Genomic DNA, 26,358 nt, shown 5'->3' on the forward strand with positions numbered 1-26,358 from the left:
CTTACAGAATTGCATCTTTAAACTGGCAAAGGATTAGAAATGTGTATCTTGTAAGAAGTTGATTGGGGGTTCAGAAAGATGGCTCAGCTGGTAAAGGAATTGCTGCCAGACCTGATACCCTAAGTCCTATGCAGGACCCACACGGTTGGAGAGAACTGACTCCCCTGAAAGTTGTCCTCTGATCTCCACACATGTGCTATGGCACTCATGCATGCTCACAGACACACAATAAATAATTAAATGTAGTTTAATTTTTTTTTTAAGAAAGAGAATTGAGTAGTCTCAGTCTGGGTAGTTTGAAGAAAGGGGTCCTTTGTGTAAAAATAAGGAGACATTAACAATAATTCAAAGGTCAAGCTGGGTATGGTAGCATAATCCTTTAGTCCCAGCACATAGGAGGCAGAGGCAGGTGGATTTCTGTGAGTTCCAGGTTAGCCTGGTCTACATAGGGAGTTCCAGGCCAGCTGGAGCTACAGGGAAACCCTGTCTCAAAAAGATAAATAATAATAATAATAATAATAATAATAATAATAATAATAATTTGAAGGTCAACTCCTATCTGGGTGTGGGCCTGTCCAGCTTGTTTCAAAGGCTCAGCTGTGGAAATGCCTAAAGTCTGATTAACAATGGCCTTCCCATTCCATTTTGTCTCCCAAACCAATGCTACATCTGTTTTATTTTTCCTTGGCAGAATTAGTGTTAATTTTGTTGGGTTTGATCGTGGTATTATGAACTTAAAAATAAATTACCATCTGTGGGTTGGGGAGTCAGTGAAGTGCTTGCTATGCAAGCATGAAGACATGAATTCGATCTCCAGGAGCCATGTAAAAAAGTCAGGCATAGCCGGGTGTGGTGGTGCACACCTCTAGTCCCAGCACTTGGGAGGCAGAGGCAGGCGGATCTCCATGAGTTCAAGGCCAGCCTGGTTTACATAGTGAATTCCAGGACAGCTAGGGCTAAAGGGAGACCCTGTCTCAAAAAAGAAAAAAAAAAAAAAAATCAGGCATGAGGATACACTTGTAATCCCAGTATGGGACGGGGGGGCGAGGAAGTAGGGGAGACAAGTGACTCCTGGAATTTGCTGGCCACCAACATTGCCTAATCAGGTGAGCTCCAAGTAATAAGAGGCTCTGACTCAAAAAAACAAGGCAGATTGCTCCTGAGGAAGGACACCCAAATGAACACACACACACACAAATAAATTACCATCTGACTATACATACTGAATATTTATGAAAGAACGGTAAGATGTTTGGGATTTACTTTAAAATATTCCAGAGTGAGACTGGGACAAAGGCTCACTCAAGTCAAATGCTTGCTGCTTGCCTCTCACATTTGAGGACTTGAGTTTGGGTCCCCAGCACCTTCCATAAAAAGCCAGGCTTGGTTGCACCATCAGTTACCATAGTGCTAGAGGTGTGGAGACAAGCAGATCCCTGAAGCTCACTGGCCAGCCTAGTCTAGCTGAATCATTAAGTTCTGGGTTAAGTGAGAGACCCTGTCTCAAAAAATAAAGTGGAATGACTGAGGAAGACACTTGACATCCAACTCTGACCTCCACATACCTGTATGCACATGTATGTGTTCACACACAAACACACACACACACACACACACACACACACACACACACACACACACGGAGGTGGGGGGTGAAAGTGGAGAGAAAAGATGAAACAAGAACATGGGCGTTATTAGAAATGAATGATGAGAGGCTGGAGAGATGGCTCAGCGTTATTAGAAATGAATGATGGAGGCTGGAGAGATGGCTCAGCGGTTAAGAGCACTGACTGCTCTTGTAGAGGACCCAGGTTCGATTCCCAGCACCCACATGGCGGCTGCAAACCGTCCTTAACTCCAGTTCCAGGGGAATACGAAGCCCTCTTCTGACCTCCGCGGTATTGCACAACATGGGTGCACTCACATACATGCAGGCAATATATTCATACACACAAAATAATAAAAATAATAAACAAAATATTTAAAAAAGAAATGATGAGGATTATGTACTACTCTATTTTTGTGTATATTTGAAATTTTCCATAATAAATTTTGTTTTGCTTTGTTTTGAGATAGATTCTCCCTATAGCCCTGGTTGGCTTGGAACTCACTACATAGAGCAGGCTGACCTCAATCTCAGAGAAATCCACCTGTCTCTGCCTCCTAAGTGCTGGGATTAAAGGTGTGCACCACCACACCTGGTGAGTTTTATATTCTTATCCTGTTTTGATTTTTTATAACAAGCAGTTATCAGTTTTATAACTTTTAAAAATTCAATTTCTTTTAAAAATATTTTATTTTATGTGTATGAGTGTACTGCTGGCATGTGTGTAAATGCACCTGTGTCATATAATGCCTGTAGAGGTCAGAAGAGGGCACTGGATTCCCCAGGAACTGAAGTTTTGTTTTGTTTTGTTGTTTTTGGTCTTTTTTTTGAGACAGGGTCTCCCTGTAGCCCCAGCTGGCCTGGAACTCACTATGTAGACCAGGCTGGACTTTAACTCACAAAGATCCATCTGCCTCTACCTCCTGAGTGCTGGGATTAAAGGCATGCACCACAACACCTGGCAGAACAGGAATTACAGACAGTTGTTAGCCACAATGTGGGTGTTGGGAATTGAACCTGGTTCCTCTGCAAGAGGAGTCAGCGCTCTTAACTGCTGAGTCCTCTCTCCAGTCCCTTATAATAAGTTTTTAAAGAGTTGTAAAATATATGTATATTTGTTACAATAATAAATATTAGTATGAGGAAATCTATCTATCTATCATCTATCAATCACCTATCAATCATTTGGTCTTTTTGAGACAGGGTCTCCCTGTAGCCCCAGCTGTCCTGGAACTCATTATGTAGACCAGGCTGGCCTTGAACTCACAGAGATTCATCTGCCTCTGCCTCCCAAGTGCTGGGACTACAGGTGTGCACCACTATGCCTGGCTTTATTTTATTTATTTTGGTCTTTTTGAGACAGGGTCTCCCTGAAGTCCCAGCTAGCCTGGAACTTACTATGTAGACCAGGCTGGCCTTGAACTCAGAGATCTGCCTGAATGCTAGAATTAAAGGCATGTGCCACCATACCTGGCTAGGAAATATCTTTTTTTAAAATATGTTTTATTTATTATTTTTATGTGTATGTGTGTATTGCCTGCATGTAGCTAAGTGCACTCGTGTTGTACAATGCCCACAGAGAACAGAAGAGGCTGTTGGATCCCCTGGAACTGGAGTTACGGACAGTTGTTAGCTGCCATGTGGGTGCTGGGATTTGAACCCAGGTCTTCTGTAAGAACAACCAGTGTTCTTAACCACTAAGCCACCTCTCCAGCCCTGGAAATATCTTTAAATACACAAGAATACACACATCTATATACCTAAGTCCCTAAGTAGGGGTTTTGTAGTAATGACATATTTCCTTAGTCCTCTAAAATTTAAGTGACATTTAAAACTATGATTTTCATTTTATGTGTATTTGTGTACTGCCTGCATGTACGTAAGTGCACCCATGTCATGCAATGCCCTCAGAGGTCAGAAGAGGGCATTGGATCCCCTGGAACTGGAGTTAGGACAGTTGTTAGTGGCCCATGTGAGTGCTCGGAACCAAACCCAAGTCTTCTGTAAGAGCGGCCAGTGCTCTTAACCACTGACCCATCTCTCCAGCCCTGTGATTTTTTTATATATTATTTGTTTATTTTTAAAACAAGGTCTCACTATGTAGCCCTGGCTGGCCTAGAACTTGTTTTATAGACCAAGCTCACCTCGAATTCACAGAGATTTACTTTCCTCTGCTTCCCAAGTTCTGGTATTAAGGTATGTGTGTGCCACCAGACCTGGCTAGTTTTCTACTTTTGAAATCAGTGTAGCAGTATATTTTTTCAAAATTTCCCATAATGTCCTAGTTTTTTCCAATCCTAAAGAGCTCTAAGTTCAAGTCCTAATCCACTACTGACTGGCCATGGCTTAAATTTCTTTTTTTTTTTCTGGGTCTGGGCATTTATCTCAGTCATCAGAGTGTCTGTCTAGCACACACAGAACACTGGATTTCGTTCCTAGCACCCTAAGACCAGGCATAGTGGCACATGCCTGTAATTCTAGCACTTGAGAGATAGTAGCAGGAACATCAGAAGTTCCAGGTCATTCTTGGCTCCATAGCAAGTTTGAGGCCAATTTGAGTTTCACAAAATTGTCTCAATAAATTAATTTTACCCCTTGGAAAGTAAGGGCATATGCCTCATACAAGGCTATCAAGGTCAGGGACCTGGAGGGCAAACCAAAGTGGAACAGGGATATTGCCACATATGTACCACTTCTTATGAACCCACCCTACCTGGATCCAACAAGCTCTGCATAACCCCTATTTCCACACACAGACATAAGGGAAAAATGAGGGGCAAGGGAGGTATTGGGGTGGGAATAATCAGGAAACAGTAACAGGCCAGCTCAGAGTTTGCAGGGTACAGCAGACCAGATACTAGGACAGGCTTATCCGTGCTAACTCTAGACAGATCACACTACTCTCATTCCAATTCCCTTCCCTCAGATCTAGAGCCTCAGCCCAGTACTCAATATCTGCTGAGTGAGTAGGTACAAATATGCATGACTGGTTTTGGTCAGCAGCCAGGTTGGCTGCTCACAAATCCCTCTGCAATTCTGGGTTCCTGAGCCACACACATGTCTGGAGCCTCTTCTCTACCTCATTCCTAACCCCATGTGCAAGACAGGGATGAGCAGCATCCTTGGGGGCCGTCTACTGAGTGCCTATAAAAGAAAAGAATGTAGCCACAGCCTCATGAGCCCTGTAGGCCTAGGATAGTAGTCAGATAATACAGGCCCTGGTTGACTCAGGAACTAGACAGAGTAAAAAGGAAAGGGCCCCAAACATACTGGAACTGCTAAAATAAATCCTGGTCCCAACATATAGTCAGACTTTGACCTGGCTATACAGTAACTTCCTCATTGGAGCTGGTATTAAACTTCAGGACTCAAGTGATCCTCCTACCTCATGAACCTCCTCAGTGCTGGGACTACAGGCATGTGTCACTGTACCCAGCCATTCTTCACTCAACTCGAACCACATTCTAGTTTATAAAACTATCGCTGCTTTTGATTCTTACTCCATTTTACAGATATGGGCATCAGGCCAGGGAGGTTAAATGACTTAAGGCCAGGCCACCATATGGTGCCAAATCAGACATTCCAATACCATATTAGTCTTAACATTAAAAAAAATTATTTATTTTTATTTTATGTGTATGAGTGTTATGCCTCCATGTAACTGCACCCATGTCTTGCAGTGTTGTGGAGGATAGAAGAGGGCATCAGATCCCCTGGACTGGAGTTACTGACGGTTACGACAGTTGTTAGCCACCATGTGGGTGCTGGGATTTGAACCTGGGTCTTCTGCAAGAACAGTTAGCTCTCATAACCTCCGAGTCATCTCTCTAGACCCATTCTTAATATTTTATATGCTACTTCTTCATTAATATGCAGCTTTATGAAATCCAGTAATAGTCTTGGTTTTCCCTCAAATTCATTCCACAGTGCTATAACTTCTTTGCTTTTTGAACTGAATACAGAGCAAGTTCACCATGCATCCACGAATTCATGTAGCCAATAATTTTCCACTGACAACTACATGGCACATTTGGTGCTACCAAGTAGAAGGTCAGCAGCAAGCTGAAACTCTGAAGTTTAGCATAGTAGCTAAAAGGCATGTGGTTAATTATAAGAAGTCTTTTTTTTAATTTTTAAAAATTTTATGTGTATGAGTGTTATGTCTGCATGTATGTAAGTGCATTCATGTTGTGCAGTACCTGAGGAGGACAGAAAGGGGGTTGGATCCCCTGGAAATGGAGTTATGGACAGTTGCTAGCTAGCATGTGGGTGCTGGGATTCAAACCCAGGTCTTCTGCAAGAACAGTCAGTGCTCTTAACTACTGAGTCATCTCTCCAGCCCCAATTAATAAGAATTCTTAATATGAGACTCTATCAAAATTACCTGGGTTTCACAGTGACAAATAGGGTCTAGATCAGGACCATCTATTTTTTTTTCCCCCTGTTTTTTTGAGACAGGGTCTCTTTATGGCCCCAGCTGGCCTGGAACTTGCTATGGAAACTAGGCTGGCCTCATGTCCAGGTAGGATCATCTATTTTTTACATATTTTTCTTCCTCCACCCTAGATGATTCTCTCTGATGAAAGAGTTTCAGAACCCCAGTTCTAGAATGCAAAGAACTCTTATCAAAAGCAAGTAGCAATACCAGCACAACACAGTCTGAGAGGGGCAGTAAGTGACCTCTGGGCCTATCTCAGAATGCACAACCTTCAGGGACTGCAGAGATGTCAGATACATTGGGGTGCCCAGATGAGATGGCCCATGCACTTCGGGCCTGAGGAGAATTATTACAAGGTAGAGGCCAGTTTGGGATACACAGTGAGTTCAAGGCAAGCCTAGGCTACACAGAGAGATCTTTTCTTGAAATAAAATAAATTAGGGTGGGCAACAAGTCTCTCAGATCTCTGACTAGTCAGAACTGGACTAATCTGGGACATAGCTGATCATTTAATAAACAAGTACACACCTAGTTTTGAAAAGCATTCCTCAGTCCGAGATGACAAGATGACATATGTAGTGCTGAGATTAAGGCAGATTCGCAATATGTAGTGATCAACTAGTGCAGAGCTAAAGGTAACCAAACCTGCATCCTCACTCCTTTGATCCACTAGCCCAGGTTCACTCCTGAGAAAGGGACCAAGTGAGAGAATGTAAGAACTGACTATCCCTTCAGTAACCATCAAAGAACTCAACCCACTCTGTGTTCAGTTCTTAAATTCTAGAGAACTGTAGGAATTTTGGAATTCATCATATGTCATATACGCCCCCTTTTAACCTCTTCCCTTCTTTTCTTCCTCCCTCCCTTCCCCCAACTCTCTCTGTGTCTCTCTCTTGATTGAACCCAGGGTCTTGGGCATGCTAAGCAAGCACTTTATCACTGACTATATTCCAGCTCCTCTACTCCTTTTTAACTCTAAAATTTTCCAAACCAGAGTATATAGAGATATCAAAAAAGTGCTAATCTTCATTATAAAAATTACAAATTTGGACATGATCCTAGCAGAGGTCTTGTTCCTATAGTACATACTTGTTAACATGGGAGCTTTCTGCAAGGAGCGTTGGCATGCCTGAGCCTGCCCTGCTTCTTAGGCTGCTGATGGACTACATGGAGGGAAGGATAAGACTCACATTCCAAGAATATCTATGTTACTCACAGAGGCTGCAGTGGGAAGAAATGAGTAGCTTGATTGGAACCTGGGACACAGATTAACCAGCTCTAAAGTCTGAGAGTCTACTGGTGTTTAAGTCTCAAGCTTAGTCCTCAGAAATCTTGAAAACAGGACCAAGTACATGAATGGCCTTTCAGGTCCAGGACTGAGAAGGCTAAGCGGACTGCCTTCTTTTCCTGGGTCTGCACTGGTCCTTTTCTTTGGCACCTTGAACTCTATTTACTTAACCTCCCCCACCTCCTACCATCTAAGAATTATAAAAAGATCCTAACATCTTTTAGGTATTCAGGATATAGAGATAAAGTTTTAAACCTAAGGGTGATACTGACAAGTAAACCAGCAAGGCTACCCAAGCTATTTGACAATGACAGAGGTGTTCGCATAGTGTATGAAGGCAGGAGATGCTGGAGAGGACACAGCATAAGAGACAGGCAGACAACTAACTGTATTAGGGTTAGTGTAGATGGAGCCCATAGGGACAGTAAGGCAACAAGAGCTAGGACTATGGACAGGAAAGAAGTCTTTAGTTTCCCTTGAGCCCTTTGGCCTTGACTTGCTTGGCTCACATTCCTAACAGGGCTCCGTAACCTGAACCCCAACCCAACATTCCAAAATGCAACACGATTTTAATGATTCTCTCCCCACCCAGTTCCCATTCCCTTGCTTAGTAAACTGATACATCCAAATGGTAGATTATCCTACATAATGTAACATTATTATACTATCTTTTGTTTTGTTTTAATATTTTATTTATTTTTTTGTATGAGTGCATTGCCTACATGTATGTAAGTGCACCCATGTTGTGCAAAGCCCTTGGAGGTCAGAAGAGGGCATTGGATTCTCTTGGAACTGGAGTTATAGATGGGAGCTGGGAATCAGACCTGGTTCCTCTGCAAAAGCAGCCAGTGCTCTTAACCACTGAGCCATCTCTCCTGGTCCTGGTTTTGGTTTTTTTGAAATAGTCTTGTTATATAGCCCTGGCTTGCCTGGGATTTGCAGTGCTCCTCCTTGCCCTGCCTCCCGAGTACTAGGATTATACCAATGTGCTGCCACAGCAGGCCTTTCATACTATCTTTTTAAAAAAAAAAAAAAAAATCAGGGGTGGTGGGGGATAGCTCATTTGCCAAAGTGTTTGCCTCACAAGAATGAGGACCTAAGTTTGATTCCCAAAAATCATGTAAAAATGTTGGGTGTGGCTCAGTGGTTAAGAGTACTGGCTATTCTTGCAGAGGACCTGGATTTGAATCCCAGCACCCACATAGCAGCTTACAATTGTCTGTAACTCCAGTTCTAGGAGATCTGACATCCTATTCTAGCTTCCTCAGGTACTGCATGACACGGATACACTTATATATATGCAGGCATAACACACATACACATAAAATGAAAATAAATTTTATTTTAAACAGTTAAAAAAATGCTGGGAGTGCTAGTGCATACATCTAATTTCAGCACTGGGGAAGTGAAGATAGGAGGATCACTAGAGCTCACTAGCCTAGTTAGTGAGCTCCAAGTCAATGAGAGAGACCCTGTCTCTAAGGAGGTGGATGGTATTCCTGTGGATGACAACGAAGGTTGTCCTCTGGTCTCCACGTGCACACTCACACTCCCCCCCCCCCCCAAGAATATTTCCTTGTGCACACATGCATTAATAAACAATTTTATTTTTATTATGTGATACTGGGTTTCACTGAGGGTCACTGAACCCAGTACCTCACACATCAAAGTAGTCTACCATTGAGCTAAATGTCCAGTCCTCTATTATACTATCCTAATCTATTAAGCATAGATTATTATGCTTCCACAGAAATTTTTGTTTATATGGGAATTTCAGTTACATGACTTAATGTTAAGTGAAAAAGCAAGATACAAAATTGTATACAAAGAGCTGGTATAGAATTACAAACCTGTAATTTCAGTACTTAGGAGGCAGGAGGCTCATGAGTCTGAGGCAAGACTCTATCTCATAAAACAAAACAAAACTGTCAGGCATGTTGGTGTATGCCTGTGATCCCACAGCACTCAGAAAGTGGGAACATTCTATAGAAGAGCAAGGAGGAAAAAAACTCTCTTTCTAAACTGAGCATGGATTATAGGTATATCCCTATAATCCTAGCACTTAGGAGTTTGAAGCAGGAGGATTACAAGTTTGAGGCCAGCCTGGACTATCTCAAAAGAAAAAAAATCTGTAATAGGACTGGGGTGTATGTAGCATGTACAAAGATTCAAAAAAAAAAAAGAGATGAAACATTTATTTTCATAAAGCTGGGCATGGAAATACACCTCTGTTACAGCTGAGGTAGAGGAATCACAAGTAGCCAGTCTAGGCTACAGGGTGAGACCCCATTTCAAAACTTTAACACCACCCACCCCAAACAAAAGTGAAAAGGTATTGGACCATCACTGGTACAAACTTTTAAAGGTTCAAGAGGCTCCTGTGGGGTGGGGGTGTGGTGATACTAGGATCAACCCAGGGCTCTGGGCAGGAAGGTACTCTAATTACTTATTACTATTACCTTTTATAGCCCCTTTTATCACTATCTTAAGATGTTTATTAACTCTTTATAGACTTTTGTCTTTAAAAATAAATATGGCCCCAGACTTGGTAGCACAGTAACTCAGCTTAGGAGGTTTAGGCGGAAGGATCAAAAATTCAAGGCCTGCTGGAGTACAGAGTAAGTTAAAAGCCAGAATGGGCAACTTGGTAAGACTGTCTCAAAATAAAAAGAAAAAAAAGGGGTGGGGCTGGAGAACAGTTCAGCGGCAGAAAGCTTAGATAGCATGAGAGAGGCCCTATGTTCAATCCCTAAACTGCAAAAAATATTAATAATGATAAAATTAAAAAATTGTAAAAAGCATGACACAGAGGAGTTTGATGACCCTGGGTTTCTGCCACTTATTCTGTAAGTTTGGACAAGTTATTTTCTCTCTGAGCCTTTGTTTCACTTATTTGAGAAACCAGGTCATTACCTTCCTTACAAGATAGTTATAAGAACCAGAGAAAACAGAGAAAACAACAAGGTGCTAGTCCCTACTCTTTGCAAGTTCTACACAGTTTCCACTCCCACAGAGCTATGCTTAGCTTTGTGAGTCACAACTTCCCTTTCTGAATGAGCATTGTTCCTTGAAGACATTAAAAGAACTCTCTGTCTAGTGCTGAGAGAAATCTAGTATGGGGCAGTCTGATTCAGACAAGTCAGATTTCTATCTCAGATGTCCACATTTGGTCCTTGTATTTCTTATCACTACCAGTAACTTTAGCTAATACTCTATGCTTTCTATGTAAATTACCTCATTTGATCCTCACAGACTGCCTGGAGACAAACACTAATACTGTTAGCATTCCCAGGAATGTTGAACTAGGCTCAAAGTAGTTAAGTCACTTGCCCATAGTCATAGAGCCAGTCAGAGGCAAAGCTTCCCAATCCCAAGCCATGTGCTTTACACATGGTACCTCAGTGATCCATTCTTGTTTCCTTACATCCTGCCCCAGCTTCTGGGAGCCTTACTCAGCACAGGGCTGGACACCTCAGGAGCACCTCATAACTGTGGACAGGTTGCCAGTCAAGATGCCCAAGAGCATGTAAAATTACACAACTCAACACAAATCAATCTAGTCTACTAAAGCTTTGGAAAATTGGTGTTCTACACAAGAACAGCGGTTGTTTTTCAGACCTAGAAATGTTATATTCAGTACTTGTTTTTTTTTTAAATATTTTATTTATTTTTATTTTACGTGTATGAGTGTATTGCCTGCATGTATGTGAGTGTACCAGTGGTGTGCAATGCTGCGGAGGTCAGAAGAGGGCTTCAGATTTCCCTGGAACTGGAGTTAAGGACAGTTTGTAGCTGCCGTGTAGGTACTGGAAATCAAACCCAGTTTCTCTGCAAGAGCAATCAGTGCTCTTAACCACTGAGCCATCTCTCCAGTCCCTCAGTACTTGTTTTTAAGCACTGCTTCAAACTTTTTTGTAGGGGTGGAAGGTCCTGGGATGGAACCCAGGACCTCACAAATGTTAGGCAAGTACTATCATCACAAAGCTGCACTCCCAGCCTTGGTCCAAACTCTGAAGTAAATGGAGGCAGGGTGGGGATCAGGGCTCTGCAACCAGAAAACAGTCCAGGTTGGCATCTGTGTCTATTCGTATGTGCACACGTGCATGTATATGTGTATATTAATACAAAAGACTGATTATACACGGTTTATTGTCCACTCTAGCAAAACACACCTCCTAAGTTCAACAGCAAAGTTGCCAGGGAAAAGATATCAAATAACGTATGTGAATGAATAACAGGAATTTGCCAATTTTAACTCAAACCAGTATAGCTGGGAAATATTCAGAACTATTTGGATTGGGACAGATTCTAGTTAAGGGCTGCTGATTTCTAATAATACAGTGAACTTGGGCCAGAGGACTTGGGTTGAGGCTCATCTCTGTCACTCAGAAAGCCATAATCTCTCACTTGCAAACAGGGATTATGGTGCCTGACCTCCTTTTGCTGTGAAAAAGTTTACAAAATAAGTGAGTGTTTTGCTTCTGTTGCCATGAGTCAGTAATTCAGATTTTACCTGGGGTTAGCAAGAACTCTAAAATACTCTGAGGATAAAAAACACTGACAAGAATGAACCAATCCAGGAGAAAACTTTCTACAAGTGTTTAATAACATTCAGAGAATACCTGACAAATAATGATCTTATTTCTTTTTTCAATAAAAGTTCCTGGAGAGGAGCACCTGTGGTCAAAAACAATAAAGCCAGGGATGGGGAGACAGCTTGGTTGGCAAAGTGCTTGCCTTGCAAGCATGAGGAACCGAGTTAAATCCTCAGAACCTACATCAAAACAAACAAGCAAAACAACTAGATGGTGGTGCATGCTTGTAATTACCCAGCACTGGGAATGCAAGACAGAGGTACACATACACCAAATAAAGTCAAAGTGGTATCATTTTGAAAAAGCTATAATATCAACTTAAAAAAATTTTTTTAAATATTTTATTTATTATTTTATGTATACGAGTGCATTGCGTGCATGTACATAAGTGCACCTGTGTCACGCAATGCCCATGGAGGTCAGAAGAGGGTTTCGGATCCCCTTGAACTGGAGTTATAGATGGTTATTAGCTGTCATGTGGGTGCTTGGAACTGAACCTGGATCCTCTGCAAAAGCAGCCAGTGCTCTTAATTGCTGAGTCATCTCTCCAGCCCCAATATAATACCAACTTTTTTTTTTTTTTTTTTTGGTTTTTTTGAGACAGGGTCTCCCTGTAGCCCCAGCTGTCCTGGAACTTGCTATGTGGACCAGGCTGGCCTGGAACTCACAGAGATCTGCCTGCCTCTGCCTCCCAAGTGCTGGGATTAAAGGCGTGCACCACCACGCCCGGTGTAATACCAACTTTTACAAATTGGGCCTGTGTTCTAAAGTATCTTCCATCAACTGTGTTAACTACAAGGGAAGTTTGTCAAACATTTAGAGAATGCCAAATATTAGACTCAATGACAAAAATAGACCTAAATAAATAAATAAATAAATAAATAAATAAATAAATAAATAAATAAACAACAGAACCAACCAAACAACCAACCAACCAACCAACCAACCAACCAACCAACCAACCAACCAGACAAGGTCTGCTTCCTGCCCCAAGGAATCTATGGCCAAGTCAGAATTAAACTGTTACTTAACAATAACAAAACTTCTCACATTGTGATGTATCCTGGCAGAGGTCATAGTGTTAAGAAAAAAACAGGAACTTTTCCTGGGCTTACCTGGGATCCACTTTCACATTCAAAGAACTACCCCATCTTTAAAAACCAGATGGTTCCGTGGTTAAGAGCACTGGCTGCTCTTGCAGAGGACCAGTTCCCAGAACCTACGTGGTGGCTAATAACCATCCATATCTCCAGTTCCAGGGCTCCAATGCCCTCTTCTGACCTCTAAGGTCATTGCGTGCACATAGTACACTTACATACATGCAGGCAAAACACTCATACACATATATTAAAAACAAACAAAAAAACACATGCCTGCATCACAATTGGGAGAGAGCATATTAACCTTTCGGGGGCTGCAGAGAGCACCAAGGGAATCACCCCGGCAACTGGTCCTAGAACGGAATAGCCAGCAAGTCCCCTAGGTCATTTCCGCAGGAGGGAACTCAGCTCTGGTCAATAACCATAGAAGTGCTGCTTCAGCCTGTCCCAAGGCCACCTGAAAGACAAGGGCCAACCGCTCAAGTACTGTGTGTGAGCCAACGAAATGAAGAGATGGACCCACATCTTATCCAACAGACACAGAACGTAGAGACATAGGGTCCTGACAACCAGACAGCAATTAAGGTCAGTAAGGGTCAGTAGCAATCTTCTCCAAAGATGGACAAATAGCCAATAAACATGAAAAGATACTCAACATCACTCATCACCAGGAAAATGAAAACTGAAACTATGGAGACTATACATTCTGAGAGGTAGGATGCCCACTTTTTATATAGCAAACAAAAGAAAAGCGAAAAGGAAACAGGGAAAGGGAGCACATGTAAGCAGTTACACAGTACTGGGAGGTGCAGATCAGGAGCTACTTGCCTGACATGCATAAAGCCCTGGTTCAATCCAGCATAGGAGTTGGAGAAAGAAGTACCACAAGATGTAGGAATTCCACCTCTGGGAATATACCCAAAGAGCTGAAAGCAGGGTCTTAAAGAGATGTTTTTTGTTTGTTTTTTGAGGCAGGGTTCTTGTAGCCCAAGCTGGCACTGAACTCACTTGTAGTCAAGGATGACCTTGTACTCCTGATTTTCCTGCCTCTACCTCCCAAGTGCTGGTAGTAAGATGAGAGCTACCATAGATACCTAGCTTATTTTGTTCTTTCTACATTGTCTCACACTATAGGCTGGCCTAGAATTTATCATGCAGCCCAGGATGGCCTCAAACTTGCCATAATTCTCCTATCTCAGCCTTCTGAGTTCTGGGATTACAGGCATGAATCACCACACCTGGCTCAAAGATACTTATATATCTATGTTCACAAGATCTTTGTTCACAATAGCTAAAACATGGAAGTAACCCAAGTGTCCATTGTCAGATGAATGGTTCATCAAATGTGGTTTTTATACAAAATGGGATCTATTTAGTCTTAAAAAGGAAGAAAATTCAGCCGGGCTTGGTGGCACACACCACTGATCCTAGCAGAGGAGGCAGAGGCAGGCGGATCTCTTTGAGTTCAAGGCCAGCTTGGTCCACATAGTGAGTTCCAGGACAGCTAAGGCTACAGGGAGACCCTGTCTCAAAAAGACAAAAAGGAACTAAAGACCCTGTCTAAAAAAAAAAAAAAAAAAAAAAAAAAAAAAGAAGAAAATTCTGATACACGCTATAACACGAACCTCAAGGATAATATGCTAAGTGAAATAAACAGCACAAAACAACAAAGAGTTCTGAAGATAAAAGGTGATGATGTGTCTGTGTTATGAATGTTCTTAACACCACTGAATTGTACACTTAAAATGGGACTGGAGAGATGGCTCCACGGTTAAGAGCATTTATTGCTCTTCCAGAGGACCTGACTTCAGTTCCCAATACCCATGTCAGACAGCTTACAACTGCTTGTAACACCAGTTCTTGAGGGCACCTGCATACATGTGGCATACTCAGATATATATACATGAATAAAAATAAGTTTTTAAAAATAATGGTTAAGATAAATTTTATATAATGTGTATTTTAGCACAATTTAAAAGAATTTGGGCTAGGGATATAGCTTGATTGGTAGAGTGTCTGCCTAGCATGTGCAAGGTCCTGGGTTTAATCCCCAGCACTGCATAAACCAGGAATGGTGGTACATGTCTGTGATTCTAGCACTCAGGGGTTTGAGGCCAGCCTATCTCAAAAAGAGGGAAAAATCCTTATATTTCCATGAAATGTCATATATTGTTTGAGTAGGAAATACCTAGAATAACAAAATTTATAGAGCCAGGATATTGAAGTTACTAGGATTCTGAGGGAGGGAAAAGCGGGGAGTTACTATACAATGAGTAAAATTTCTGTTTGGGGTGAAGTTGCAGAGATATACAGTGGTGACTATCACATAATGTTGCAAATGTAATTAATCAACTGAACACTTCAAAGTGAGTAAAATGGTTAAATTTTATAAATGCCTGTGGAGGTCAGAAGAGGGGGTCAGATTCCTCTGGAACTGGAGTTATGGACAGCTGTTAGCCATCATGTGGGTGCTGGGAATCAAACCTGGGTCCTTTGCAAGAGTAGCCAGTGCTCTTAACTACTGAGCCATCTTTCTGGTCCCCCCCGCCCCAAAAAATTTTATATCATCTATCTGTCTGTCTATCTATCATCTATCTAATATTTTTTTTTAACCACAACAAAAAGTTTTTTTTATAAAAATCTGTTCTTCAGGGCTGGAGAGATGGCTCAGCGGTTAAGAACACTGGTTGTTTTTGCAGAAGACCCGGGTTCGAATCCCGGCACCCAAATGGCAGCTAACAACTGTCTGTAACTCCAGTTCCAGGGGATCTGACAGCCTCTTCTGTCCTCCAAGGGCAGTGTATGACACGGGTGCACTTACCTACACGCAGGCAATATATGCATACACATTAAATAAAAATAATAAAATATTTTTAAAAATTAAAAAAAAAATCTGTTCTTGATGCTAAAGGGATGTTAGGAGTACATACTACTCTTGCAAAAGACCTGAGTTCAGTTTCCAGGATCCCTGTCCAGCAATTCACAACCAACCAACTGCCAAATCTATACCTCTGGTCTCCATGGATAGTGTACTCATGTGCATATACCTTTCAAATACACATACATGTATAATTAAAAATAATAATAAATTTTAAAAAATCTGTTCTGTCAGGTATGGTGGAGCAAACCTGTAATCCTAGCACTTGGGAGGTAGAGGCAGGAGGATAAGGAATTCAAAGACATCCTTGGCTTGCCTATCTATCTATCTATCTATCTATCTATCTATCTATCTATCTATCTTCATCTACCTATCTATCATCTATCATCATCATCTATCTATCTATCTATCATCTATCTATCATCCATCTATGTATCATCTATCTATCTATCTATCTATCTATCTATGTATCTATCTATCTATCTGTCTGTCTATCTATCTATCTATGTATATATCTTCTATCTATCTATCTATCTATCTACCTATCTATCTATCTATATATCTATCTATCGGTCTTTTTGAGACAAAGTCTCCCTGTAGGTCCAGCTGGTCTTGAACACACAGAGATCCACCTGTCTCTGCTTTCCTAGTGCTGGGATTAAAGGTGTGTACCACCACACCTGGCCTCCCTTAGCTATATTTTTAAAGACAATCTTCTCATCAACAAACCCAAACTACATTTCTGCCTCACCAAGAACATGCTGAGTGGTTATGAATATATTATGTCTGCATAGTAAAGTGCACTGGCTTACTGGCTTTATTAAGTAAAAACAAATGGTTAAGGAAATTGAAATTCAAACAGACATTATAAGTAACGCTTGCAAAGAAGATGGCAAGAACATGCAGACATTGACATCAAAATGTTAAGAGGCTGCCTGGTGGTGGTGATGGGAGGTACCTGAGTCCCAGCTACTTGGGAGACTAAAGCAGAAGGATCAGTTGAACTCAGGAATTTGAGACTGGCCTGCCCAACAAGCCTTGTAACAATAATAATAGGAAAAAAAAACAATGTATAGAACTATGAGAGCAATTGAGTCAACCATTAAAAATATATCCAATGGCAGGCACTAAGCGTTTGCTCCATGTCCACGATAACCTGAGTTTGAATCCCCAGAACCCATTTGGTGGCATAGGTGTCCACAATCCTAGTACTCCTACAGGGAGATGGCAGGCAGACAGAATTCCGGAAGCTTGTGGGCCTTCTAGACTGGTAAACACAGTGGAAAAAGAACAAAGAGACCCAGCCTCAAACAAGGTGTAAGGTGAGGACCAACACTTGAGGATGCCCTTTCACCCCCACATGCTTAATGCAGCATGTGTACATACACACATAGATACACACACACACACACAATGTACCCAGTTTCAAGAAAGAAGGAAATACAGCAACTGTAACAAAGGTTCTCTTTAGATAATGAGAGAGAGAGAGAAAGAGAGAGAGAGATGTGATAAGAGAGAGGGAGGCTTTTCTACACTTTCTAAAATATTTTATGTGAACTGAGCAATCTTTAACAATTTAAATGCCTGAGGTGTTTGTTTTATAGTATGCTCAAGATGATGTGGTTACAGCCAAAAGCTGTGGGGTCAGAAGAAGCCTGATGAATAGCAGTTCTATAACCCCACATCTAGCACTAGTCCTAAGTATGCCACACTTCCGTACTACCATGCACTCTTCTGCTCTCTACCTGTAAACAGGCAAATACCAGAGTAGCTCCCAAACAGGATTCCCAAATGCTCTTACCACATCTTGGTTGATGCTGTAGTTTCCATACTCTTTCATTTAAACATGGTTACTAATGTTCAGCGGTGGCTAGAGTTGTATCAAGCTCTGCATAATCAGCAGTCTAAAATGGACTGTGCTTCAGCATGTCCAAATCCAACTCCATCCAGCTGAGGAAATAACTGGTATGCCCTCATTCTGCCATTCAGCTCACTCTGAGCTAGGTACTTCCAGGGCTTCAGGGAATTTACAAACAATTGGAATATTTATATTCAAAATTGTACATGTGGAAAAAATAACCAAATTACAAAATGGGCAGGAACTGAACAGGTATTTCTTCCAATAAAATGTACAGATTAATGGGCTGGTGAGATGGCTCAGTAGGCAAAGATGCTTGCTGAAAGCCTAACAACTTGAGTTCAGTTCCCAGGATCCACATGGTAGAAGGAGAGAACCTACTCCTACAAATTGTCTGATCTACACACATAGGCCAACTGGGTTCAGATCCCAGCACCTACATGGTAGCTAAGAACTGTCCATAATTCCAGTTCCAGGGGTCCTATGCCTCCTGCTGGTCTCCTCAGGCACTAGGCATGCATGTGGTACACTTACATATATACAGAAAAAAACACTCATATACATAAAATTAAAATAAATAATTATCCAAGCTGGATGTGCATGGTATCCAGAATATGCAAACTGAAAGACAGAAAAATTAGTGCTTGTTAGAAGATGGAAAGAAAGGGAGAAGAGAATAACTGTTAACTGTACAGGGTTTCTTTGAAGGGGTAATGAAAAATGAAAATGTTTTTGAATTATATATGCTAATGACTGTATAGTCTTATAAATATATAAAAATCCATTGAATTACAAACTTTAAAAGGGTGAATTTTATGGTATGTGAATTATATCTCAAAAAATGTTTGAGATATTCTACAAAATAATTAGCCAGCCCTATTCAAAAGTTTATAGTTATACAGAGTGGTGCCTGCCTGTGACACCAGTTGCTCAGGGGGATGAGGTATGAAAACTGTCAGCTCAAGGATGTCAGGGACAATTTAGTAAGTCGCTCATCTTGAATTGAAAAAAAAAAAAGATTATAGTCGTAAAAGATATTGAGAAACTGTCTCAGATTAGAAGAGACTAAGGAGACTTGAACCGTGATCTGAGATCCTGGGTTGAGTCCCAGAACAGAAAAGGTATTGGGACAAATGGAAAAATTTGGATAAAGTATAAAAATATGTGTCAGAAGTTGGCAATTTTTTTTCCTCTAAAGAAGTCAAAAATTTTCTATAAGTGGGGGTCAACAGAATTGGGTCATTTTGTGAAACTTCTGCTCCACAGGACTTATTAGGCAGACTTCGTGGGCGACATGGTTTTTGTGGTAACTGTCCCACTCCATGTTGTAGTAAAGAAGCCACAGGCAATACATGGGTGTGACTGAATGGAACCTTGGGGAGCTGGCTCAGCTGGTAAAGTGCTTGCTGTACACACACGGTGTTCTGAGTTCGGATCCCCAGCATCTGGGTGAAAGTTGAATGCTTGTAGCACATATCTATGACCCCAGTGCTGGGGGAAGGGACAGGCAGATCTTTCAGCTAGCCAGTATAGCTAAAAAACACAAGCTCCAGGTTCAGTGAGAGACAGCTTCTCAAAATAAATAAATAAATAAATAAATAAATAAATAAATAAATAAATAAATAAATAAAGTAAATGAGGCAGTAAGCAATAGACATCTGACATGGACCTCTGGTCTCCACACCCATATACAAGTGAGCACAACTGTACACACATGTACACACACACATATACACCCACACACACAAGAAATGTAAACCACCAGGCATAATAGTACATGCCTGCAATCTCAGCACTTGGGAAGCTGGGGCAGAGTTGCACCACAAGTTTGCAAGTTTGAGGTTAGCCTGAGCTGCAATTTGAGACAGTTTCAAAACAAAACAAAACCAAGAAAAATAGAAGGAAAAAAAGAAAACAGTCAGCTACGTAAAAATATGCAGCAGGGCTAGATTTGACCCACAGGCCAAAGTTTCTAGGTCAGAATTTGCCAATGTGTTCTTCAATTTAAAAATACATAAAAATAGCCAGGCGTGGTGGCACATGCCTTTAATCCCAGCACTTGGGAGGCAGAGGCAGGTGGATCTCTGTGAGTTCAAGGCCAGCCTGGTCTAAATAGTGAGTTCCAGGACAGCTGGGGCTACAGGGAGACCCTGTCTCAAAAAGACCAAAAAAAAAAAAAAAAACCAAAAAAAAAAAACCCCATAAAAATAACCCTGTGGGATGGCATACACCAGTAATCACAGTACTTGGGAGGCTGAAGCAGGAGGATTGAAAATTTGAGACTGCCCTGGGCAAGGCCCTGTCTTAAAAATAAAGAGGTTTCACATCAAATAAGTTTGGCAACATTAAACAAACAAAACATGTTATTACCCTAGCTTATAAAGCCACTTCTTTACTGTGGGACCTCTCTGCCTTTAATGTGGTAACATGTGAAGACACCCTAGAAAAGGACGGTGCTAAGTACCTTTTCCCAAACTTATTCTTACAATCAAACCCCTTTTCTAAAGGTATCTCCTCAGACTGGTGGCTGGCAGTATACATTTTTTAAGACATCAAATTAATTAAAGAATTTTTAAAAAATAAAACTCCCACATTAAGAAGTTTTAAAAACTCCAACAAATTGGGGCTGGAGAGATGGCTCAATGGTTAAGAGCACTGATTGCTCTTGCAGAGGACCTGGGTTCAATTCCCAGCACCCACATGGCAGCTAACACCTGCTCGTAAGTACAGTTCCAGAGAATGTGACACCCTCTTCTGAGGGTGGGCACCGTACAACACAGATGCACTTACGAACAATACATACAAGACAATATACTACATTAAAAAAAAAAATTTTAAACTCCAACAAATTAAGAGCATTTTTCCCAGCAGTAGATAACAACCAAGTTGAAGGCTATACTACCTTAAATATGCCTGATCTTGTCAGATAACATCCAAAACATTTCACAATTATATATTTTTTTTAATCTTGAGGAAAAATAAACAAGCAGAAAAACAGGCAGCAACTTTTGGCTCAACCCCAACTTTTTGTTTTGGGGAGGAGTGTCAACAGAATTGGGTCGTAATATGGAAGCTCTGCTTCTCAAGACAACATAAGCATTCTGGAGTGTTCCAATAGGAGTTGAAAAGTGATCTTTTTGAGGTTTCTGAAAGTGTCAAAGAAAGAAATCTGATGTTTGATCAGAAAAACTACAGTTTTGCTTGAATGATCATTTGGAAAGATAAATTGGCAAATCAAGACCATAAAAAGGCTGCTCACATATGCTGGATGAAAAACTAGCATATAGGCCTACAAAAATTCTCTCATCTATATACACACTGCTAAAGATTAAAGATCAATTTATAAATCAGGGAGAAGACTGGCCTGATCAACTTCAAATACCACCCCTCTCTATGATCCAGAGTTCACTGCCAAGCAGGGCCTGGTTCCACATATGTAATTCCAGCACTTGGGAGGCTGAGGCAAGATCACGAACTTGACATCAGCCTGGACTGCATAGTAGCACTCTGCCAAAAAGAGTTCATTGGCTTCCTCTGGTCACAGTTTTCAGAGGTTTTCTAAATTGTTCTTGGAAAATAAAGTACTAATGCCAGACATGGTGATTCCCACCTGTAAATCCAGCACTTGGGATTGGGAGGCTGAAGTATGAAGATCACTGTGAGTTCCTGGCCAGCCTGGGCTACAGAGTGAGCCACTGACAAATAAATAGATAGCAAAATTTTAAAATTGCTAACCAATGAAATGGGTCCTTGTTTATTCATACAACAAACATTTCAGCTACCTTTATCAGATGCTGGGTCATTCCAAAGTCCTTGAAACTAAGGATGGACACATGACAACCAGGAAGAGATTACATAAGATCAAGTGTGCTGGCCTTACAGGTGTAGGCTAGGGAGATGGAAGCCCCAAGAAAAGAAAGCAGGGAAAGAAATATCATATTAAATGAACACAGCGGTGCACACCTGTAATCCCAGTACTCAAAAGGCTGAGGCAGGAGGATCAGGAGTTCAAGGCCTACCTGGACTACAAGGGAGGTCTGAAGCCAGCCTGGGATACAGATACACACGACTTGTCTCAAAGAAAAACGAAGGAAATGTCACATTGACCCTAAGGGCAGAATCAGCAAGGGAAACTAAGTACTCAAGTAACTACTTAGAGTCATGAGATTTTTCAAGTTGGAAAGGATTTCCATCTAATACCTGTACACATCCTTCCACAAAGAGGCAATCCATCCCATCAGCGGTCATCTCCAGTGATTCTTCCATGAAGTTCTTATATTCTGGAAAATTTTATCTTCCTGTAGAATCCACCTATTAATCCCAGTTCTGCCTCTTTCCACCCCAAAGATTAAGTGGAAACCTTCTTTGTCATAACTTTTTTTTTCTTTCCGTTTTTAAAGACAGTTATTCTTCCAGTGTTTTCTCCTAAGCTAGACAGTTCAAAAAACTGAACCGGCTCTAGTAGCCTCCAAGCGAGTAAAACATTCAGAGCGGGGAAAGCACTTAAGAATAGGCTCCACACGTCAGAAGGTCTAGGACTCCCGAGAAGAACTTTCAAAAGGTTTCCCAGGTTCCAAACCCAGATTCTAACACCAGCTGTTTGGAGTCTAGGACCGAAAGGCCATCATCCCAGGGGATATCAAAGCAGGTGGGGGCGGGGACCGGATTTGGAGAAGCAGTACCCGGTTTTACAAACGAAACCATGCTCGGCAAGGGAAGGGATGTGGCCTGGAACACCACTGGCTGTAGGTGGAGGAGTCTCGGGGCCAGGCCTCCGACTTTTCACCCCAAATCTGTTCGTCACACCCCACCCCCCACCCCCGCCCCGTCCACTCGGGAAAACTCGTTCAATGCACACTACCCCGCACCGGGAGAGAGTCGGTGAGCTCCTGTCCAGGAAGCAGCCCGTGGGCGCCCTTCCCGGACTTAAGGACTCAGTTTCCCCAATCTGTACTCACAGGCCAACACCAGCCTGGCCTTTTTTTCGGGGAACCGGGCTTGTGGTCCCTGAGCCCCGGGATGGCGGACGCATCTCCGCCCCTTCCCGCGGCCTCCTCGGCCCCCAGCTCGTCATTCACCTGTCGTGGTACCGCCGTCGCCGCCACCTGTCTGTCCCTCTGTCAGTGGACAAGCCAGCCTTGGAGACGCGTCAGTCAGAAAGATTGAGCAGACGACCCTCCCACCCGGACGCCGGTCACCTGACGCAAAGCCACCCCTCTCAGAGCAACTTCCGGCTATAACCGGAAAAGGCTGGTCCTCTGCGCTGTGCTCCGGGCCAGGGGCCTGGCTCAAAGGTTCCGGCTGCCGGCAGGAAGCGGAGACAGGCTTGAGGCCTCTTGGAAGCATTTCAAGTATGCGGAGGCCAGAGATGGTGTTCGGCTGGTGGAGTGCTTGCCTCCCATGTCTGAGGCTGGGTTCGAGCCCCAGCATCGCATAAACCGTGTGTGTAATGTGCCAGTAATCCCAGCACTCACTTGGGGGGCAGATCAGAATTTCAAGGTCGTTTTCGAAGTATGGGATACTGTTATAGAAATGGAAGAGCAGGTCAGAGCCTAAAAGCTTTTGCAGTGTGATGGTAGTTAAGAACTTTGGAGCAGGAAAACTGAGAGAAGAGATATGTATCGGGGAGGTGAGCAGGAGTCTACCTCCTACCCTGTTGGTTGCCCAGGATGGAAGTTTCTGTTTTCCAAAGCTTTCACATTCCCGTAATCTTTGCTGCTATATGTTATCTTTCCTAATTACCAAGTATATGCTATGTACCTTTTGCTTACCTTCCTCACATGAGTATAAAAGCCCTCCAAAACTTGAACAAGGGGTCTGACTCTTTTTATCTCCTCACCTGACTTCGGCTGTTGGTCTCTGATTTTTCCGTAACAATACATGAGACATTTTATATATATATATATGGAAAAAGATTATGGGGGCTGCCCTGAACAAAGCCAGTTCCGGAAATACCAGCTTGGAATGCCTTGTTGCACTGGGATGTAAGGATGATGGTGATGGGTGGGAATGTGTAAACGGATACAGGAGTACCTTGAAGACCCTACCAGCAAATCCATGCAATTAAAATAATAAAGATAGCAAGAGTATAACTAATCAGAGCCAGTGAAATGGCTCAAAGGGTAAAGGCGCTTGCAGCCAACCTAACAACCTGAGTTCAATCTCTGGGACCCACATGGTAGGAGAGAACTGAGCTGGCAAGTTGTCTTTTGACCTCTAAACCTCCACACATGTGCACACACAGTAAATAAATAAATTTTTTTTTAAGTTTAACCGATTGAATGAAATGGTGATCCATGAGGGATTTTTTTTTAACAGTAGTGAATACATTTATTATAAAAATAAGTGACTAGGATATAAATGTTATTTAAGTATATAACAAACACGATTGCAGTGCAATAATGTTCAGTGCTGTGACTGCCTCTACAGTGCTGTGCAACTGTGCAAAGAGGAGAGACACCTCCTTCTGTAGAACAGGATGGGACTTGCATCCTGGGGACTACACACGTGGCTCCCACCAAGCAGTAGCAGTAGCATCCCAGGTGCAAGCTGAGGTGGGGTGGGGCTGGCATACTGGCCTCAAAGTATCCTTGGCACTGAATGGCTTTCCGTTCCACTTGACCCATATTCCATAAGAAAGACAAGACTGCACCCCTCTCCCCAGTGTTCTTGACCTTGTCTCTATCTCCAACTCCACTTGTGGCTTCCTCTAATCCAGAGAGGACCAAAATAATTTAGAAATGGACTCAAAAGGAAGCTCAATGTTTCATTAGAGTTTAAGAGAAAAAGAGTATGGGTTGGATGAAAATCCTGCAGCTGCCAGGAAGAGAGGTGGAGTAATGTTCAGGCCTTTTAAGATGAGCATGGAATAGAAATAGATGACTTATTAAATAGTGGGGGACTCTTCCAAGCATGGAAATGGGCTAGTAAGCTAAGGAATGAACCCCAGAACATCTGGTACTCAGGTGTATGGTCTTTTCCTCCTGTTTGTATGTCAAGGGTTTTGTTTTGCTCATATGCTGTTCTTTAGAATGCGTAGGAAGTGCTTCAGTCTTCCTCTGCAAACTAGCTGCTTTCACAAGTTCATCTTGCTATAGCTTTCTTTAGTCCTCTCTCATCACACTATTGTAGGAGCCATAGATCCTTCAGTTTAACCTGCTGAGTCAGGGACCTGTCCTCCAGGGCTGCTGTGCTGGGCAGGGCCCACAAGGGCACAATAACCTGGCTTGCTGACAGTACTCAGTTAGACTTGTATTGCACCCAGGGGACTTCTCGCCTTGGTGGTCACTGAAGTATTGCAGGCAGTGAAAGTACTGATGGTCACCATGGCCTATCTGGACTGTACCATGTTCCTATCCTCTACAAGAAGTTCCAGCTGTTAGTGTAGGCTTCCATCTACTGGGCACCACAAGCTCCAGTCCTTTGGTCTCATAAGTACTTGGCAGTTTTGCTCCCAGTATGAATCTGGCAATGTGGCCTGGCCTTCAGCAGTCCTATCTCTGAGATACCTGGTGTACAAGGAAATAACCTTTTGCTCTCTTCTAGAATCTGACTTTAAGCCTGTTTCTGATCTGCCTTTTCTTCAGCACCTACACTTGCTCTAGGTTAGTGGCCTAGAGCCACTAGCTCCTGCTTCACTTCTGCACAGTTGTTTATTTTCTCCTCCAACTGTCTACTGAGCCTGGAGTACAGCAGGCTCATAGAGGACCTGCAGCCCTCTGAGTGGCCTAAGGATCTCTCTCATCCTGGTTGCCATCAATAGCACTGCCACTTAGCATTGAGGTTTTCCACATGAGTTGCCTTGTATTTCAACTGTCAGTTTTCTTCCTGCAACTTCACAATAACAGCCTGACCAGAGATGTCCCCTCCTGTACACTAGCTCATTGGGACTTTTTCCCTGCTCCCCCTTTGCAAGCTCTCATTCATTCAGACACTTAGCAGTGGTGGTCAGTGTCTTCTGCAGAGGCTAGACTGTTCTCACCTCCATACTCCTGACTCTCCTATGGCTAAGGAGTGGTACAGACCATTACTGAGAGTTCAAGCCGCTCCTCTGTCTTCACCATGCTCCCCTGTGGGGGCTTGCCCCCTTCTCTCCCTAGTGCTGCGAATGGTTCATCAGCTGCATCTTCCTCTTTTTCTTCTAGTAAGCCTTAGTCATTCTCATAATATTGATTTCAGAGATTTCAGTCCATCGGTGGCCAGGAAACAGAGAAAGAATCCATGACTTTTATTGCCATAGAGAAGTGGATAAATGGGCTCATTGGTAAAGTGCTTGCTGTGAAGCACAAAGAATTGAGTTCAATCTTCAGCATCCATGAAAAGAGGTGTAGTGACTCATGCTTGTAATACCAGCACTGGGGAGGCAGAGATAGGCCGATCCCTGGAGCTTGCAGACCAGCCAACCTAGCCTAATTGACCTTCCCCAGTTCCACTGAGAGGGCCTCTGTTTCAAAAAATAATAAGGGCTGGTGAGATGGCTGTGTGAGCAAAATCACGTGCTATGCAAGCCTTGGAAACTTGTCCTCTGATCTCCACACGAGCCATTGCACAATCTCTCTCTCTCTCTCTCTCTCTCTCTCTCTCTCTCTCTCTCTC

At 42.4% G+C, this 26,358-nt stretch overlaps 1 protein-coding gene across 5 annotated transcripts in view; it reads right to left on the reverse strand.

Moving 5' to 3' along the window:
• Window positions 1-22,992, reverse strand: part of Rnf185 (ring finger protein 185) — a 43,305-nt gene extending 20,313 nt beyond the window's left edge. The window contains exons 1-2 of one of the 5 annotated variants that reach the window (XM_008841020.3): window positions 22,842-22,990; window positions 13,332-13,484 (exon numbers count right to left, since the gene is read on the reverse strand). The gene's annotated coding sequence lies outside the window, so the exon portion shown is untranslated. Of the gene's footprint in view, window positions 1-13,300; window positions 13,485-22,721; window positions 22,822-22,841 lie in introns of those variants that run through there. The other 4 variants (XM_017800119.2, XM_029567323.1, XM_008841022.3 and 1 more) reach the window with 4 other exon arrangements.
• Between the last annotated feature and the right edge of the window lie 3,366 nt (window positions 22,993-26,358).

This window comes from Nannospalax galili, unplaced genomic scaffold (assembly GCF_000622305.1).
Source record: "Nannospalax galili isolate Female #2095 unplaced genomic scaffold, S.galili_v1.0 scaffold259, whole genome shotgun sequence".
Lineage (NCBI taxonomy): Eukaryota > Metazoa > Chordata > Mammalia > Rodentia > Spalacidae > Nannospalax > Nannospalax galili.